Source organism: Meriones unguiculatus, chromosome 11 (genome assembly GCF_030254825.1).
Source record: "Meriones unguiculatus strain TT.TT164.6M chromosome 11, Bangor_MerUng_6.1, whole genome shotgun sequence".
Lineage (NCBI taxonomy): Eukaryota > Metazoa > Chordata > Mammalia > Rodentia > Muridae > Meriones > Meriones unguiculatus.
The window spans coordinates 26,779,243-26,799,190 of NC_083359.1; the positions used below are offsets into that span (position 1 = coordinate 26,779,243).

At 38.1% G+C, this 19,948-nt stretch overlaps 1 protein-coding gene across 4 annotated transcripts in view; it reads right to left on the bottom strand.

The window, feature by feature from the left end:
• Atp10b (ATPase phospholipid transporting 10B (putative)) overlaps nt 1–19,948 on the bottom strand; it is a 311,951-nt gene that overhangs the window by 237,010 nt on the left and 54,993 nt on the right. For 3 of the 4 annotated variants that reach the window (XM_060363836.1, XM_060363837.1, XM_060363834.1), the window contains exon 1: nt 8,230–8,488. The exons of the other annotated variant lie outside the window; for it this stretch is intronic. The gene's annotated coding sequence lies outside the window, so the exon portion shown is untranslated. Of the gene's footprint in view, nt 1–8,229; nt 8,489–19,948 lie in introns of those variants that run through there. 4 annotated transcript variants of the gene reach the window in all.

Sequence of the window (19,948 nt, forward strand, 5' to 3'; positions counted from 1 at the left end):
TTCAATCCCCAGAATCCATAGTAAAAGGAGAATCAAGCCCTGAAAATTGTCATGTGACCTCCACATGTATACTCTTGCACACACCTACACACAATATATATTTTTTAGGAAAAAAACAAAAGTAGCTGTTGGCCAAGATTGCATATTCTTTTGTTTTGCATGTCTCCTAGCAGTCCTATGGGAGCTTGTTTCCTCTGCAAAAGTCTAAGCCATCTCTCCCACTACAAAAATGCAATCTAAAAATTATCATCATTAAATCTTACAAAAGATTTAAAGAAGCAATAAGATAGACTGGCACACATAGCTTTCTGTTCTCCGCCTTATTCAAATGCCTCAGTAATGCAGTTTCCATGCCACGTCTAGGCTCTTTTTTGAAAGAGTCTCGTTAGTTTATGATTATTCACAGCCCAACCCCAAAGAGAATACATTTGTAAATGGAAGAGAACACAAGCATATATGAAACAGTGATTTTTCTTGTACTATCTACATATCAGAGAATTCCAGCGTACAACCCATGAGCCAGTGTCAGCAGCAGAGGAAATCTACACAAGCTGAAAATACTTTGATTTTGACTTGTTTTTTATTTTTCTAAGTCACTGATGTATATTATTAAATTATTTATTTGAATTCTCTAGATTATTTTAGGTAAGCACTCAGAGCTATATCATCTCACACAGACAAATCCAAATTAATAGATAGAGAAAAAAATAAAGACGAGGGAGAGATTAATGAAGAAGAGATTAAATAAATGAAACATAATTTGCTCTTGGAAAAGATAAATAAGATTGATAAATCTTTGCTCAAACTAACCAAAATAAAAGACCAAAAATCAAGAAAATTAGAGGTGATAAGGTGACATTATAGTAGATACTAATGAAATTCAGAAAATCATTCAGCAATATTAAAAAACTTATAAACTATTAAACTGTAAATCCAGAAGAAATAGATTTTTAGACACTTGTGACCTACTAAAATCAAATCAACAAGTTACAAACAACATAAACAGATCTATCAAGAGCAGTGAAATTGAAGCATTAATAGTCTCATAGCAACAAAAGTCCAGGGCTGGATGATTTCTTTGCTAAATTCTAGCAATCCTTAACAAAATAAATCAAATAATAAATCTCCCCAACCATCTTAAAGAAGAAAAGGAAGGGATACTATAAAATTCAATTTATGAAGCAAGAATTACCTTGATATCCAAATGCTATAGTAATACAACTATGAAAAACACTCTACCTCATTTTCCCCAATGACTATAAATGCTCAATAGGACACCTGCAAACTGAATTCAACAACACAATAACGAGATCATACAACACGATCATTTTGATTTCATTCTAGGAATGAAAGAACAAGTCTACATATGGAAATCAGTAAACGTGACACAATACATAAGTAGATGCAGGGGCAGAAACTGCAAAGTTATCACAGTGGGCTTCAGAAAACATCTTTGACAAAGTTCAAGATCTTTCAGGATAAGTTTTCCATTGTGAGTAGAAAAGAAAACATACCTCAACATAATAAAGGCCATATATGAAAAATAAATAGGTAAAGTAACAAATGAAGAAATACTGAAAACATGTTCTGTAAAACTAGGAATGCAATGGAGCTGTTTTTCTCTCCTTATTCTTGAACAGATTACAAGGATTGTTAGGTACAGCAACTGAACAAAAGAAACGAAAGGGATACATATAGCAAAGGGATATGGCCTTGTGCTCAAAGATTCTGAAAGACGGGCCTTAGAATATAGTTCTTTTGGTCAAGTACCACTATGTGGATCTAGGTTTAATCCCCGGAAACCACATAAAAAAAGCTGGCCATGATGGAATGTTGACATAGCCTTGTAATTCTAGCACTGGGACATTACGTGAAGGCAGATCATGGGGTCTGTGGCTAGCCAGCCGAGCCTGCTTGTCTAGTTCCAGGCCAATGAGAGATCCCATTCTACCAGCAAAAACTAAAAAAGATAGCATCGTCTAGAATGGCAAGAAAGGATGACAGGTTGTCTTCTGGCCTTCACACACATGTGCACAGATGTTCACACACCTTCACATGTATATGTGCATGTACACACACACACACATACACGTACTCACTCAAACAAAAACAAGAACCTAGCCATAAAGACTCAACCAGAAATTTTCAGATCTAATGCCTTGAACAAAGCAGCATCATTCAAAAATGATCAGACAAAAATCAAAGAATTTACTTAGGGTCTCTCTCCTACTGTCTACACTGCATTTACTCTAACTAGATGTTCTGATAATACACGTTTTATTTCTAGGGGTGTTTGGTATCCTTGGCAATTGACTGCTGTCTAGCTCTTTCAGCTCAGAGGAACTACTTTTCATGGCTAATCTCTCAAATTAGTATCTCTTCTTCGTGTATTCAATGCCTTTTCAAACCTTATTAATTGTATGTCAAAAGGAAGATATTTTGCTAGCAATAGCTTCTTAAAACAAAACAGTTAAGAGTAAACCTAGCCAAAAAGGTTAAAAAAAATTCTACAGTGAAATTTTTTAAACACTGAAGGAAAAAAAAATGGAAGAATCTAGAAGATATAAAGATCTCCCTTGTTCATGGACCAACTGATCTAATATTGTGAAAATGGTGTCTTATTAAAATGATTTATAAATTTAATGCAGTCTTCCTTGTGAATTACAGTGACATTCTTCACAGAACTAGAAAAAAGATTTCTAAAATTAGTATGGAAGCACAAAGGACCCTAAATATCCAAAAACAATGCCAAGCAGAAGAAATACCAATGGTAGAGGTATGATAACACCCAGGTTCAGATTGCACTACAGAAGTATAGTAACAACACCAGCATGCTACCGACACAAAACAGACATGCAGATCAATGAAATTTAACCCCAGAAATAAACCTATGGTGGCACTGCCACCAAGTTTCTAACAAACATGAAATAAAAAACATACATTAGAGAAAATATATCCTCTTAAAGAAACAGTGTTGGAAAAACCAAGTAACTATGTATATCAGAATAAAGCTAGATTCACATTTCTCATCATGCTCAAAAATCTATTCAAAATGGATCAAAAGGCCTTAGTGCAAGACACGAAACTTTGAAACTGCTGGAGAAAAACAAAGCTATGTCTCTTTAAGATATAGGTATAGACAAAAAAGGCTTTCAGAAAAATTCTTCCACGTCCAAGAAGTAATACCAAGCTTTAACCAATAGAATTTTTATGAAATTAAGAAGCTTTTTCACAACGAAGGAAACAATAAACAGATTTAAGAGGCATCTCACAGGATAAAAGAAAATATTTGGCAGCCATTTTTCTTACTAGATTTTGAATACACACATGTATACATATACATTTAAAAATATTTTAATTTAAAATTGTATATAATTTAAAACATATTATATATAATTATAAATACATATTAAATATATAAATATTCCATAATGTACAAGTAATAAATAATATAAAATAAAATATAAATATATTACATGTATTTAATATACATTCACACATATATATGTGTGTGTCTGTATGTGGGTGTGTTCATGTTCTCATGGAGGCCAGAAAAGGGTGGCAGAACCTTAGGAGCTGTAGTGCAGGCTGTTGGGAGCTCTCCGGCATGGGTGCTCCCATAACAAGAGCTGGAGAACAATTGTCTACATCCTAAAGATAAGGTATTGGGAGCCAGATTCTCTGGGTTTCAATTTTGGCTCCATTTCTTCCACACCATGATGGATGAGCTGGTTAATCTGCAGCTAAATGGTAAAGGTAAGCGGTCCTCTATAGGCAAAACCCTGGGACTAGCATTGGCAGGTACCGAGACCTCCGTGGGTATTATCTACCCTGGCGATTTCTAACATGATCACCGTAATTCTCAGAGCAATTCTGTGAAGCCGTGTCTTCTCAGATTACAGATAAGGGGGCTGGAGCACACACGGGGAAAGACTTTTAACCCCTGCCTTACACAGACAGCTTTACTTAACTCCCTGCTCAATCAAGTGGAATAGCTCCGCTGGATGGTCAGTTATGCGCAGCACACAGCTTTATTTCCTGATGAGGGGAAGATTTTTTCATTCTTGTTTTCTTCTGAATGCTTTAGGTGTCCTAGATTAGCGGTCATATCCTAAGCAATAAATAAGCTGATGAGTGCAAAATCTGACCTCCTAGCATGACAACGTGGGTGTAGTCCCTTAGACAGAGATCTGTCCTCCAAAGGGCCCCGCACTCCATCATCCCATGCCATGGCAGTGCTGTGAGGGGAACCCTTGCTGGTGTCTGCCAAGGAGATTTCCTTCTGTTCAGCTGGGCTGGTACTTTGTACAAGACCAAAGAAACACCGTGTTCCATTTTTTCCCTTCTTAAATAGAGTAAGTAGTCAAGAAAGTCCCCTGAGAAGTAACAAGAACTGATTGAATTTTTCAGTTTTTTTTCCCTGTTATTCTATCAAGTTCACTTGACAGCAGAGGACAAACTGCCTTTCAAATGCTGTAAGTGAATGCATCAGTGATTCCGAAGGAAAAACGCAGGTTATTAAGTGGGAACAAGTCTCTCTGAATATATTTACACCAACTCAGGGAAACCATTGTCCTCAGAAGCCTCTGTGACAATCTATTTTCTGGTCTCGGTAATGCTTTAAGTTTGACAGATGATAATAAAATACAGCGAAATTACCTTTGAGCTCTGAAATGTACATCAGTCGCCACATTCTTCATGTCTTGATTTTTTTTTTTTTATTTTTCCAACACAGCCATCTATTTTCAATGTTATTCCCAAGCACTTGAATTTGATGTCAGGGGAACAGAGCTACTGATACCAAAGTTGTACTCACAGAGAATTCAGAATTTACGGTCTGAACATATCTACATACAGTAATGCCTGCACCAACACAGACAAGGAATTAGAAAGACCTTTCCTCTTGCTTTCTTCATTATCATCTGATAGATGAACAAATAAAATACACTCTAAAGACACGAGCTGGCTTTGCAATCAGGCACGTACACACACACACACACACAGTCGGGGGGATATGAATGGCACAGCTAATAAAGGGTTAGAATGGTTGAATGGTGTGATAATCATAATCAGGCTTTCTTCAGTGTATCATCATTTGAATGCATATGCCCCTATATCACTGGTACAGTATTTTAATTGTCTTACTTTGTTCTATATATGAGTAATGTAAATACTTAGGAACAGATGGATCTTAAAACAACCGTAATGAGAACTTGAACAAGATTTCATTAAAGTTTAGAAGGCCTTGCTGCTCCCTTAGGATACTGAATTTGAACTCCTCTGTGATTAAGAGATGAGCCATGGTGATGGAGCCAGCAGAAGATAGTCACATGAACACTTCAGAATTGAACTAGGATGAGGAGAGAGAGCTTTTACTACCAGGGCTGGGTATTTGATGGCACATTCTAGTATCACCTAGTCAGCATTTGTCTCACCCATCGTGTTCTGAGCACTGTTCAGCTGTCTGCCTTCTCTCTGAGGACCACAGCAGTTCATAAAGTGGCAGGGCAGATTTCATAAAGTGGTAGGGTGGGGTGTCATTCTGAACTCAAGATATCAACAGCCTCCAAAACAGACCTTGTGTTAGCTTGAGTTTTAAGTGAGTGTGTCTGGGGTAAGCACCTGAGATGTTATATTTCTTAGAGATTCCTGAGTTATTCTGAAATAGCTGGACCAGAAACCACATTTGGAAAGCCTCTGTCCTAAGCTATGCTTGGGGTGGGGATTGAAAGCAAAAGACAACATGCATGTGAAAAGTTCACCATCAATCTTGTTGTGGGGCATGGAGCTGGAAATGTCCCTGAATTGTCTTGATGAGGCAAAGAACTGATGTGCCTTTGCATTCTGTGTTGTTTCTTCAATCTAGTGCATTCAAATGGATAGTGTATCTCCCCAGAGCATGCTGCAAAAGCATTGGTAAAGAGATAAGAGTAACAAACAATGCAGGCTGTGCACAGTTTTAACTATCACAAGACTGCATCACCGTCCTCAGCAAGCCACACCTACCGAAACACTCAAAACAGAAAGTAAAGGCTCTTTTGGATATGAAGGTATCCTACAACATTTCCCAATATCAGGAAAAAATGTTAAAATAACAGACATTGTCATTTGATTCCAATTAGTAATTATTATTTCCTAAGGGTCTCTGTAGACCATTCCTTGCGTCAGATGAGAAGGTATGCACTCCTCTAAGTTAGACAGGCTGAGTGATTTCCAAAAGGTCCAACAGTTTCTGAAAAGTTAAATTAGAATTCAGATCGAAGCTTGATCCTCACACTTTTGATACGATGCCACACCACCATGCTTACTACTCGTTTATTAAATCTCCTTCTCTTTCCTTCCGCTGCTTTCCGACAAGGCCTTATTATGTATCTCATGCTGCTCTGAAACTCATTATGAAGCTAAGGATGGCCTGGAATTGCAATCCTCCTGCTTTAGCTTCCTGAGTGCTGGAATTAAAGGCATAGGCTATCATACCCAATTCTACTCAATCTTTTGATTAAAGTGTACAGAGAAACAAATAAACAAATAAAAAAATCTAAGGAGGATAAAATAGCTCCAAGAAATTTAGATCTTTAGAAGCAAATGTCACCGAAGAATGAGAAATAATAATGAGACAGGGACCTCCCTAGGTCCACACCATGACTTAAGACTGGTTAGTTAAGTTTTACTTTAAGGTGAGTGAGTAGCTAAAACTGGCTTCAGGAAGTCCAGGCCACCTGAGTTTAAGTGAGTCAAATAGGGCACTTTTATTTCTCATCACATGGGGGCTACACGCCTTGGCCTCTGGCATTTTAAGTATCTCAGAGCTCATTTCCCTAGACACCAGTTTTACCTCGTTTAAAGCAGGCCATTGCATCAAGCTCCCCTGTCTTCCTCCAAGCTCAGTTCTTTTGGGATGGCAGCCTCCTTCAGACAGATTTATTAATGCCATATGCCTCAAAAGATAATGTCCCCCCCCCCCAGCATAAGGAGAATACGGTTTGATTGTAAACTCAGCATGTGGGTTCCAACCTTCACTGAAGGGCCTATTAATCTACACATATGTGCAGTTCCCTGTGACATTCTTCAAGAACGACACCGGGAAACCTAAGAGATCCTCAGTCCTGCAAGGTAGACATCCAGCATCAGTGGGTGGAGAGCTGAAGCAATGAAATATCTGACACCGTTTTAAAGATGGCAATGAAAAGAGAAGCTTAGTTGGTGTTATTAAGGGTAATTATAGTAACATGTAGAAAGAAAACAACATCTGTGGTTTGCCTGATTAATGGCTTAATGTAACAGCATATGTATTAATGGAATAACATGCCACATGCTCTCAGGCTACATCTGCAGGATCTGGAAACAGAGGGGGACAGGGAGAAGAGAGGAACAGGTGCCAGATTGGTGACTGGAAGTCCAGCTCCACCCTGACTCCTCCAGTCAGAATTATAAAGCGAGTGTGGAGTGAAGGTCATGTCTATGGACCTGCATTTCTGGAGACATAACTTTCAGCCCCCCAACGATTTCTTTCAAAATGGGTCTTTCACCTTGTGCTTAGAGATGCAGTCACTACCAGGCTGACGGCACATCAAAGAAGATCTGGGTTGAAAGTGCTTACCAGAAAAAGGCCTGTGTATGTGCACAAAGCTTTTCCTGGAGGGCACAGCTAACCATCAGGAGGAAATACACACACACACACACACACACACACACACACACACACACACACTTTAAACAACAGCTTTCTCCTTTGAACTCAAAAGAAAGTCAGAGTTCCCTGCTATCATTTGGAAACCCTGCAGGATGCCAGCTCCCCAGTTTATCCTGAGGAAATTGAGAAGCCATACAGAGATCTCATACTTTTGCTCTGAGCTGTAGTTTTTTTTTTTTTTCTTTTTCTATTTGAGAACAAGTCTCTAATTCCATCTGCTTCTTCAGGCTACACCGGATGAATGCAGGATATATTATTTATCATAAAACATGTTCGGGCACATCCAAGCTGCAAGCTCTGTCATGCAAGGAAGTAGCATTTGCCTTTAGCTTATCATAATGAAATCAATTGCAGAAAAATACAATGTTCTTTCAGAGGAGGGATGTGGATTGTGTGCCCTGCAAGCCAAATGAAATTTCGAACACAGCGTTAAAAATGTAGTCATATCATGGGCCTGATTCAGAATTTAGAATCTATGATGCTAAGAGGCAATTATCCCAACATTGTGTCCGTGAAGGCAAAAAGCTTTTACTTACCCCAGCAAAGCTGAGAGTCCCTACCGAGCAGACTCCATTAGAAACTATGGGAAACAGTCCTTAGGAGTGGTATAGCTTCTGCCGTAAAGCATGGCTGAAGTTTTTTTTTTTTCTATGGCGTCTTCCATCTTTCTGATTATGTCAAGGCAAGGCCTTAAGCAATTCAGCAACTCAGAGAAGAGACACAGGAAAGAAAGAACCATAACCAACAAAACAAAAGGCAATAAGGAGCTGCCTCACTGGGCCCAGGAGTGAAGGAGAAGAATAACAAGCCTGTGAGTGTGGGGCCCAGGCCCAGAACAGTGAAGGCTGTGTTCTCTCAGCTCCATCCTGATAGAGCAGAATCACTGTTCTATGTGGCTCTTGCATTCATTTCTCCTTTCTGTCAATCAATGAGCCAGCCATATAGAAATTCATAAGGAGTTTTGTTCTCTACGCATGGTACAAAAATGACTTTGCCCATTATGTTTGGAGCATGTAGTTAAGTGGGAGACAATTATAACCTTGTCGCTCTCATTTGGGGGCCTGGAATGGAATTCAGTTGCTGGGTTTCAAGAGTCCTTAAGGGGGAAAAAAGACACTTCAGCAGTGACTTTTATGTGTGTGAGGGTGATGAATTTCCTCTCAAAGCTTCAGGAGTCTCATTCTTCAGTAGCCATGGTTTGTACCGATTGTTGTTTATTTAGATCAAATATAAAAAGTGGAGCCAATATATCACACTTCAGATATACAAACAAAGATCAGGATTATTTATTGGTTTACTGATAGCTTCAATTCATGTATGATCCTTTTACTGAGCTGCTTATAGCTAAACTAATGGGGTAAATGTCAGAAGCCAGTTGCTTTAGTGATGGATAGCTATTGGTGGATCCATAAACAGACAAAACAGAGTAGTCAGCAAGCCTATTTTGGAGATGGTAAGAGGAGAACATGTTTAAGTTTAGGACTCAAAAGATGTGGGAAGAAACAAATATAGTATCGAATGCCATAACTGCTGAGGTTCTGGTATGTTCTTATATCAAGCTGACACAACCTAGAATCACTTTGCAAGAGGGAGCCTCAACTGAGGAACTGCTACGATCACACTGGCCTGTGATCATGTCTGGGAGAGAGGGTCTTAGCTGATGATTAACACAGGTGCACAAAGCCCACTGTGGGCGGCACCATCTCTAGGCAGTTCTGAGTGGTGCATAAATCTAGTGGAGCCCAAGCCCATGAGTAAGTGAATAAGTAGTGTTCTTCCATGGTCTCTAGTCTGTTCCTGCTTATGTTCCTGTCCTGACTTCCCTCAAAGATGGACCTGAACCTGAGGGATAGGTCAAAGAGAACCTTTCCTCCTCTACATTGCTTTTAACCATGGTGTTTATCAGACAGACACAGAGAGATAGAGAGATAACTAAAGAATCTGTCTTAGTAAGTGTGAAGTTTATATATAATTATGTATCTTTCCAGATAACAAAGCAGAAAATTGGACATAGAAAAAAAAATTTCCAAAGGAAAAACAGCTTCTAAAATCCAAATAGCTATAAAATACAGACTAGAAAGATTTGAGAGCATAAAATCTACTAGACTATTCAAAGTCTGGAATTTTAAAGAGAGGATCTTAGTATTTTATCATTCACCATTTGCAAAATGTGAGTGCTTTTTAAGCTATCTTTCCTTTCCCCTTCTTTCAGAGTCTCATGGCTTCTACGCACAATGTGACCCGGAATCATGGTCCAGTTAAATTGCTGAATATTCAAACCATAAAGTATCTAGAGTTCATTTAATGCTCTGGTACTTTTTTGTACTGTAGGTGGGATGCTCAACTCAGGGAGGTTGGATAAATCTACTCAGGGCCACATAGGAAAGTGCTGGCAAACACAACTTTAAGGAACAGGACAGCCTTCCACCACAAATCATGAATTGTCATTATTGCTGAGGCAGAGACACCTGCCCCAAATATATTCTAAACTTTTAAGTTGGTGGAAGAGGACACAGCAGACCTGATCTATTGAGTAAATGACACCAGTCTGTGGCCCGTTCCCAGGCTAATTGCAGCTCCTTATCCAAATAGATGCTAAGCAAACTTAAGGATGCAATGTGAAGTCTCAGTGTAGGCCTATACCAATTAATTTGATTTGTTAAATAATTTTTGCATTACAGAAGCTTTTCAGTTTCATGAGGTCCCGTTTATTGATTATTGCTCTTAGAGCCTGTGCTGTTGGTGTTCTGTTCAGGAAGTTGTCTTCTGTGCCAATGAGTTTAAGGATCTTCCCCACTTTTTCTTCTAACAGGTTTAATGTGTCTGGTTTTATATTGAGGTCTTTGATCCAATATAAAACCTCTAGTTTTGTGCAGGGTGATAAGTAGGGATCTATTTGCATTGTTCTACATGTAGACAACCAGTTAGACTGGCACCATTTGTTGAAGATGCTATCTTTTTTTCATTGTATGGTTTTGGCATCTTTGTAAAAAATCAGGTATCCATAAGTGTGTGGGTTTATTTCAGGGTCTTCTATTTGATTCCATTGATCTGCCAGTCAGTTTCTATGCCAGTACCATGCATAGAACAGGGACTGTATCTGACATGAACTGATTGGCCTGCTCTTTGATCACCTCCCCCTGAGGTGGGAGCAGCCTTACCAGGCCACAGAGGAAGACAATGCAGCCACTCCTGATGAGACCTAACAGACTAAGATCAGAAGGAAGGAGAGCAGGACCTTCGCTATCAGTGGACTGGGGAGGGACATGGGTGGAGAAGAGGGAGGGTGGGATTGGGAATGGAGGAGGAGGGAGCTACAGGGTGGATACAAAGTGAATAAACTGTAATTAATAAAATTAAAATAAAAAATAAATTTTGCAAGTGATGATAAAGTATCAATAAAAAAAAATTTATACTATATAGTGTTCGTGGCCATGGAAAGGGTTAGCCAAAATCAGCAGCAACTACAGGTAACCTTAGTGTATGATGAGTTTCTTGGCCTTTTGCCGTCTACTAATTTATGTCAAAGTCAATGTTCCTATACCAGATGTTACAAGATTACTGACCTATTGACATGATTTGCTTAATTGGCACCGGCTTCGATTTTAAATTAATTGGGAGTGCTTGGATGTTGGGAGATTTCTCATTATAATGCAGGCTCACATATTTTTTATGAACAAGCCCCCAAATACCAAAAATAAGGAACCTAGTCTCACAAATTAAGAGCATGTCACTATTAAATTGCAACAATCACTTTGGGCATGACCTATATATTCCCATCCCTCACCTGGCCTGCTTCCATAGGCTAAGTTACATGTTCTGCCATTGTACTGCAGTTTTTGGATTAAAAGATTATGTTCTGTCCTAATTTGCTTTCAAAGAATATTGACCAAAAGCTACCTGGGGAAGAAAGGACTCATTTTTTTTTCTTTTATTCCTAGGTTGCAATCCATTACTGAGGAGGGTCAAAGAAGGAACCTAGAAGCAGAAATGGAACTAGAGACCATGGAGGAATGCTGCTGATTGCATGTTTTCCGTGGCTTCCTCAGCTTGCTGTCTTAAACAACCCAGGACCACCTTCCAGGACTACAGTGGGCTCAGCTCTTCTTCCCATATATCAATCACTAATCAAGAAAATACTTCATAGATAGGCCTACAGCTCAATCTTAAAAATTCCTCAACCAAGGTTCCCACTTGCCAGGTGATTTCTGTTGGTATCAAGTTGACCAAAACTTACCAGCACATGCTTATATTCCTTTGCCCTGACCAGGATGAAATGATAGAATGAGGAATTCTTTCAGACACTCATCTGAAACCTAGCCCAGATTAATTTTCATCAAATCAAGTCTGTACCATATTTTGCCCAGTTTTTTTTTTTTTTTTAAGCTCACAACTATGGCCTTCCTGTGACTATCTTCTGTCCAGATGTTTTAATTAGCCAAAAAGTGATAAAGAAGAAACTGATGTTCCTATTTCAGTCATTTCAGTCCTTTTTCCTACCCATCCCAAAGCCTGTTCATTTTCAGAATATAAAAACATGAATCAACTATTAAAAATAAATATTTTGCCTGTTGTATATGCAAATTATCATGAGCCACTTACTGGCATTTACATAAAATAAGTTTCAGAATAAAAATACTGAATACTGATATGGAATATGTTTATAGCCAAAATTCAAATATGTATATTCTAGAATCAGGTCACATTGTTATGAGGTCATGAAAAAGTTCGGGATTCTTTTATGTAACAATTTGTTCAAATTAATGCATGAGGGGAAAGAAATTATTTGTGATATTCATAAAGTATAGACAATTTTTTTTCATTGTGTATTCTGTGAATGACATCTTAATGACTAATGTCAAATGAAAGGAGAATTAATGAGCTGCTGAGGATAAATTCGTTTTACTTATACAGGACAGCAGTTTCTCATATGACTTGGTGAATTGGTGATCTTTTATACGCTTTGAAATTATTTAGGACACAAATGAGATGTTCATGTGGATTTCATAACTCTATATTTAACTGAAGAGAGACCCTAGTTAGAAATTTTAAAATAATGATTTTTATTTCTTTTAAAATAATAATATGTTCACCTTATACTAACATATGGCTCATTTTTATCATATATAACTATTTTATATTAACAAAGTAAACAAGAATTTAAAATTTCTTTAATATTAGGATAGATAGAAATTTGCTAGATTCTCATAGCTGCTTATAGGGCTTATCCATTGTGTTATTACATTGTTTTGGCTGGTCTATGAAGGAAAATTTAGCCTTATCCATTGTTGGAAAGATTTTTTATCTATAGACTCTTTGAAACGGCTTGGAGCCGGTGAGGTGTAGTTGAGAAGGTTGTTGCTTTGAGTATTTAACAGAACACCAGTCTAGGAGTTGTGAAGGTATCTTGTAGGAGTTGTGAAGGTATTTTGTAGGTGTGGTAAAAGTCACTAATGGCTAATGATCATTTGACTTGGGCCTGGAAGATGGCTCAGCAGTTAAGAGTGCCAGGTGCTTTCGCTGAAGACCTGAATTTGGTATCCCCACCTATGTAAGGTGGCTTATAATTACATGTAACTGGCTCCAGAGGATATGATATCTTCTTCTGGTCTCAGGGTGTACTCTCACATTCATACTTAGGAAAAAAAAAAGAAAAAAGATCAGTTGAATTTAAGTCAGAAAAATTATCCTAATGATCTGGGTAGGTTTGACTCAGTGGCGTGATGTGCCCTTCCCCCTGGCTTTCCTATGGACTGCACACTTGCCTAGCCAGCCTCCACAGCTACCTAAGCTATCTTCCCACAACAGGTTTCTTATCACGTATCTCCAACTATGTCTATTTTCTGGTTGGACTCTCTCAGATACAAAGGCCTTTTAGGCTCCTTGAGTCTCAGTTTTAAGAGCCGCTCTAAGGTATATAGGTTAAAGAATATAGTTATATTTTATACAGTCTTTCTTGCCACTTATGTAAATGGCTGCACATGATCATTATATATAGCCAGTAAGATGGAGATTGTCACTTCTCTCCTTAGAGAGAACACTTATCAAAGGCACACATTCACTAGCAGTGCTGAGTTTTGATCTTAAGTTCTTGTTCTCCATGCCACTCCTTTAGTCCTGTCACCCTTATTGGCTTTAACAGTCTATGCATATTTAAATGTGATGATAAATGGATCTCCATACATAATAGCTAGATCTATCTGAAAGGATAAATGTCAATGCAACAAAACACCAAGACAAATTCAGATGTGGTACCTATTTTAAATTGAAGTATTTCACTTCAGAGTCCATTGCATATGTGTTTGCATTTGCATAAAACAAAAGTAAATATCCATTTCAAAGGAATTAGATATTTTAACTGTATCTTTTTCAGAAATCATGGCTACTATAGGAATATAAATAAAAAAAATAAAAAAATGCATAACAGTCTTTGTACATGATGTTCTATTTATTGATTTCAGGTTTTCAAGTATATAAATGGATATTTTAGTTACTCTTCTGTATCTGTGAAGAGACACCATGACCAAGTCAACTCTTATAAAAGAAAGCATTTAGTTAGGTGCTTACCTACAGAGTTAATAGTCCATGACTATCATGGCAGGGAACATGGTAGCACACCAGAATAAGGCAGGAGCAGTAACTGAGAGTTTTATATCCTGATTCACAAGGAACAGATAGATAGACAAGCAGACAAACAGACAGAGAGTCAGAGACAAAGATAGGGACAGAGGCAAAGAGAGAACTGAGCAGTGTCTGAGAGCTTTACATCCTTATCCACAGGTTTCAGGCAGAGATAGAGATAGATAGATAGATAGATAGATAGATAGATAGATAGATAGATAGATAGATAAAGAGAGAGAGTGGCCTTGGTATGGGATTTTGAAACTTCAAGACCCAGAGACTCATCTGCTTCAACAAGGCCACATTGCCTAATCATTTCCAAGCAGTTCTACTCCCTGGTGACGAGTACTGAAATCTATGAGCTTATGAGGTACATTTTTATTCCAGTCATCACTGTAGATTTTCTAATGGTTTAGGCCTTGTAGCTACTTAACTTCACATGTTTGTAAGGTCGATGACAGCGGTAAAGGCAGAATGATATATGGAAACAGGGAGAAGAATTATTTCTTTAGAAATGAAAGCTTTGTACTTGTTAGACACACCAACTTGGGTGGTGAGTAGCTCACGCTTTGTGATGGCTAATCTCCATAAGTGGTTCCACCGGATGTGGGTTTACCTAGGAGACACACCTTCAGCTGTGTCTGTGAGGATGATTCCAGAGAGGTTTTAACTGAGGAGGGAAGACCCACTTCGAATGTGGGACAAGGCACCTCACAGACTGGGTTCCCTGCCTGAAGAAGGTGATAGGAAGCCGAGGACGGGCATTCATTTTCCTCTCTTTCCCAGTGTGAGACACAATGTGAGCAGCGTCCTGCTACCATAGCTACATGTGCTTTACATGGTACAGCTACTACACCAGGATGAATGGTACCCTCAAACTGTGAGACCAAACTATCCTTCTTCCTTTAAATTGCTTTTGTAAGGTACTTTATCATGATGATGTGAAAAGTAACCAGAGCCGAGCAGGATGGCAGATGCCTTTCATCCCAGCACTCTGGATCCAGAGAAATGTGAACCTCTGAGTTCAAGGTCAGCCTGGTTTATAGAGAAAAAGTGACCATAATCCATTCTAAGCCTCCTAAGTTGCAGATCAGTATGAATCAATAGAGTTAGAATGATGAATGTGGACACAAAGCAGAAGATGAAAGGTTACCTCAGGATTTCTGTGACCCGTGGTTAGCACCTCATTGATCAAGAATGCTCTGTTTAAGAAAGATTAAGTCACAAGTAAGGTCACAAGCCAGTGTCATATGCTCAACTATCTGCTTTAACTTATCAGTGTGCTTCCTAATGTTTCATTGAGGTCAGCCTTCCTTTTGAATTTCTGTTCAACTGACTTCCACCTAACTCAAATAATGTATGCAAAAAAAAAAAAAAAAATCATTGCTTTAGAGAAATGGTCAGAGCTCCAAAGACTCCTTATACCATTATCAGCTCTTTCTTTCAATGTTATAGGAAACATCTTTACAGATGGAGAGTCAGCAAAGCCTTTGCAGATTCTAGAAATATGTATAGGGTAGGCCTAGAGCTCTCAGTAGAAACGCCTTCCTGCTATACCTCACTGTTACTCTGATGCTTATATTCTGATGCTAATTACCGGCCCTCAACATCTGGTACTGCCGGGATAAACCTATCCTTGCTGTGTAAACCTGCTTAAGACATTATACCTGATTGGTTGATTAAAGGATGACAAACTGGGCAAGGCAGAATGAGGTAGGTGTGGCTAAGGTTTCCAGGCTTTGGGTTTAAGAGAATCATGGGAAACAGACGGATGGGAAGAGAGGAGGATGCCACAATGAGTTAGTGTGGAGAAGAAACCACATGGGCAGGGAGGAAGGACTTTAAGGATGACATGTATGGAAAAAAAAAACCCACCAAATATAAGAAAGTATTCATAAGATTATGGATGGAAGGTAACACAGATAAGGATGGTTAAAGCAGATGACATTAGATGGGGGCTGGGAGGTGGATGGTGAGGTTATTGAGAGAGCATAGGTAGAAATGTCAGCCCAGCCCAAGGTAAATAAACAGTTATAAAATCTTACAGGTATCTGTGTATTATTTGTGACAGTGGGTTAAATAATACCACCTACTGCAAATAATTATAGGACTAATAATAAATAACGCATACCCCAACACTCACCTTTTAATTTATGATAACACCTCACCAGCCAATGTCTCAAAGAAGACACGGAGTCCTTCAGTTTTGCCTGGATGCCTGTCCCTTGGGGCAATCACTGTTGCCACAAAGCAGGGGAGGGATACTCTGGACATGCCAGGTGATATGAGTGTGCAAGTCAGTATTTTAAACTACAAAGTTTGCAGCTCCCAAGAAAAGAGGATTTTCTCATCAGAAAGAGAATGATTCTAGACAGATACAGATTTAGAATATTGTAATTCTATTCTAAAATGTAACTTTGGGAGCAGAAGGAAAAGCAACTGAAGGGAATGTCTAATGTCTAATGCTTCAGAAACTTCAGAAACTGAAGCAGGAGAATCTGAATCAGGAAGAGAATATTGCTTGTCTTTTAAATGACTTGGGTCACCATTTATAATAACGGCATTGAATTCCTAGATAGAAAAGACAAGGTTCATTCACTATGGCCTATATCAAATCAAAGTCTTTACATAAAAAATATCCTACATTCTTAGAACATGTCTGGCATTTAGCAAGCAGTTCATTTGATTTATGCAAAGAGATTGTTCATGTGATTTATGCTAGGGCCACTGCCATTGCCTTTCATGAGCCAAGATTCTAGCCTCTGATGATTAATTAATCAAGTGTTATATGAATCCTCAATTAACAGTGAAAATAGTATTCGCAGTTCCCCAAATTTCGTACCGTTTTTTGAGATTTTACAACACATATTTCCCACCATCTTAAAACTTCAGTTGGGCTAGTATATTCTGAGTCCCTTATTAAACTTTATTTCACCTGGAATTTCATGATGTAGCTAGAAGTATTACAGAATCTGGCAAACTTAAGTTTCTACAAGGTCATCTTCAAAAAATAAAACAATTTATATGCAGCTCAGACTCTCACTTAAATTTCCACCTCACCTCATAAGTATTATACAGAAAAGGAATAGTGATTCTGGATTTTATAAACCTTATCAAGGCCACAAAGACAATGTAAAGTCAAGGTTAAGTGGATGGTTTTGCTTACAAAAATCTCACTCTTAATGCTGACTTCTTAGTACCTGTATAAACTTGGGCAATTTACTTCAGGTCCTCAAACTTTCTGACTTCAATTGTAATGTGTGGGTGCCATTAGTAGCTAATTCATTGACGATATAAAGACCATTGCAGTTGTAACAATGTAATTTTTATATAGAAGATAAAACAAAGAAAATAAATAGCCTTCTATTATAATTCCTAGAACGTACTGGGTAACACAAAAGTTTATGGACTTGAGTGAATCCTTTATATTTTCTCCAAGGAGCCTTTCTCATTCTCTTTACTCTCTTCTATTCTTCTCTAGGCAATTCTTAATAATCACAAACAGACAGTTCAATTCTTCATCAGAAGTTACTTTAAACATAAGCTGTTGCACTAGAAGTTTCTTCCATGTGAATGTAAACAACTTCCGAATTAATTACACCTTGATTTTGTTTATTATTTTTAGGACCACCATAGGTTTACTGTAAGCAAACAATGAATGTTGGTGAGTAGATTAACTATAGGAAAGTAATTCCCTTTTCTCATTAATTTTTTTAAAAGATTTATTTATTATTTATATAGCATTCTGCCTGCAAGCCAGAAGAGGGCACCATATCTCATTATAGGTGGTTATGAGCCACCATGTGGTTGCTGGGAATTGAACTCAGGACTTCTGGAAGAGCAGACTGTGCTCTTAACCTCTGAGCCGTCTCCCCAGCCCTTCTTATTAATTCTTATAAGCCAAACGAGATATTTTGACATAAGATGGCAATAGACTCACGTACCAAAAACATGGATTGATGTGAGAATGAAACAAAACATGCTCTTTGGTAAAGATGTGTCATTGAACACCAATTTCAAATTCTTATGTGTTTATTCTCACACATGGGCAGCCTATACTTTTTTGTTGTTGTTATTCTCTACTGTAGAAGGTATCTGAGAAAAAAGGCTATACAAATAGGGTTTTCTGATAGCTTTGGCATTCATAACTGAACGTCTCCTTTGGCACCAGGTTTGGAGACTTAGCAAAAGGTCCATTCTAGCATGTGACCAGCACCAGTGCATATGAGATATCTTCTGTCTTTGCTCTAAAGAACAGAAGGCTTTTGCTGCCATAGTGTGACATTTTCAATACATTCCAGCATTGGATTCACTCACTGGGGTTTTTGTTTTTGCCACAGCAAGATGGAAGCAGAGCTACTGAGTCTGTGCTATCATAGGTTATGTTTCAACATTAGCATGCTTCCAGTTATGACAAGCCTTCTGGGGGCACGACTTCACCCAAATGCCACTAACATCTTGTCAGACATCTTGGGAACAGCTCTCTATTCTAACATACTTAGTAGTAGCACCTACCCGCTGTCATTTCATTGTCTCACTGGGTCATTGTTTATTTTTCATTTTTTTTCACTCTATTATCTCTCTGGCATGAGGATGTGGTCATACTAATTTCTAGTGTCAGACTTGGTCTTGGTGCCTTTGCATGATCAGTCTCTTAGAAGCCATGACATCAGTCATATTGGATAAACTCTTTCATCCGCGCTCTTGAGTGTACACTACATACCCAACTGTACATTATAAACCAAACAGTAAACAAAACAAACCCCAAAAAACTTAAAAAGCAATAAAGGACAGCAGGCTCCTCCTGGTTCTTCTGTCAACTTCATGATGGATTGAGCTGTGCTATCCTTTGGATTTCATTCTATGATAAGTTCTTTTGGAAGGATAATTTCAACTATTTTCATGAGAGCCAAGTTCAAGTTATCATACATGCTCACTTTTTTCCCCTCTTAATTCTGGAATTTTGTTTCACCCACGTGTCTTTAAAGAAATACTGAAAAACTCCCAGAATGCTCTTACCAGATCTACAGTGCTGTGTCGTTCCTGATGGCACGGGAAACTCTAGACACACAGCAGGATTTCACCTCCTCTAAGCACTTCCCATCTGTAATTTATGATTTAGGCTCCATATTTTGCTGCACACATGCTCATTTACAGAACAAAGGAGTGATATCACTAAGCCCACAACAGCATTTTATTTCCAAGAGAAGCCATAATGGAGTGGGGCAATGGCTATCTTTTTAAAATAAAAAATATATAAATAAAGATAAACAAGATAAAAGGATCCATTTTTGTTTAATCCTGTTCCCCATAAATTCTGGCTTGAAGATACCGAACAGTTGGTTATTATCTCAAGAAAAAAATTCACAGCCTGTTTTATCCATTTTATGTTCTCTTTCTCATTTAATTTGAAAAGTAAACATTACCACAAGGTTCACAATGAGGTTTTAGGCAGTTTTCCCCATCTGCATTCAACAATTCACTTGCTGAAAAGATGGTTATACTGTTTGTGAGGTATTTATGGAAAAAATACCTCATTTATTTTCCAATAAGAATCACATTTCTAAGGTAGATGACTGTATTATTAAAAATAGTGTTATATTGCAAAATAAACTATATGGCCTTAATTATTCT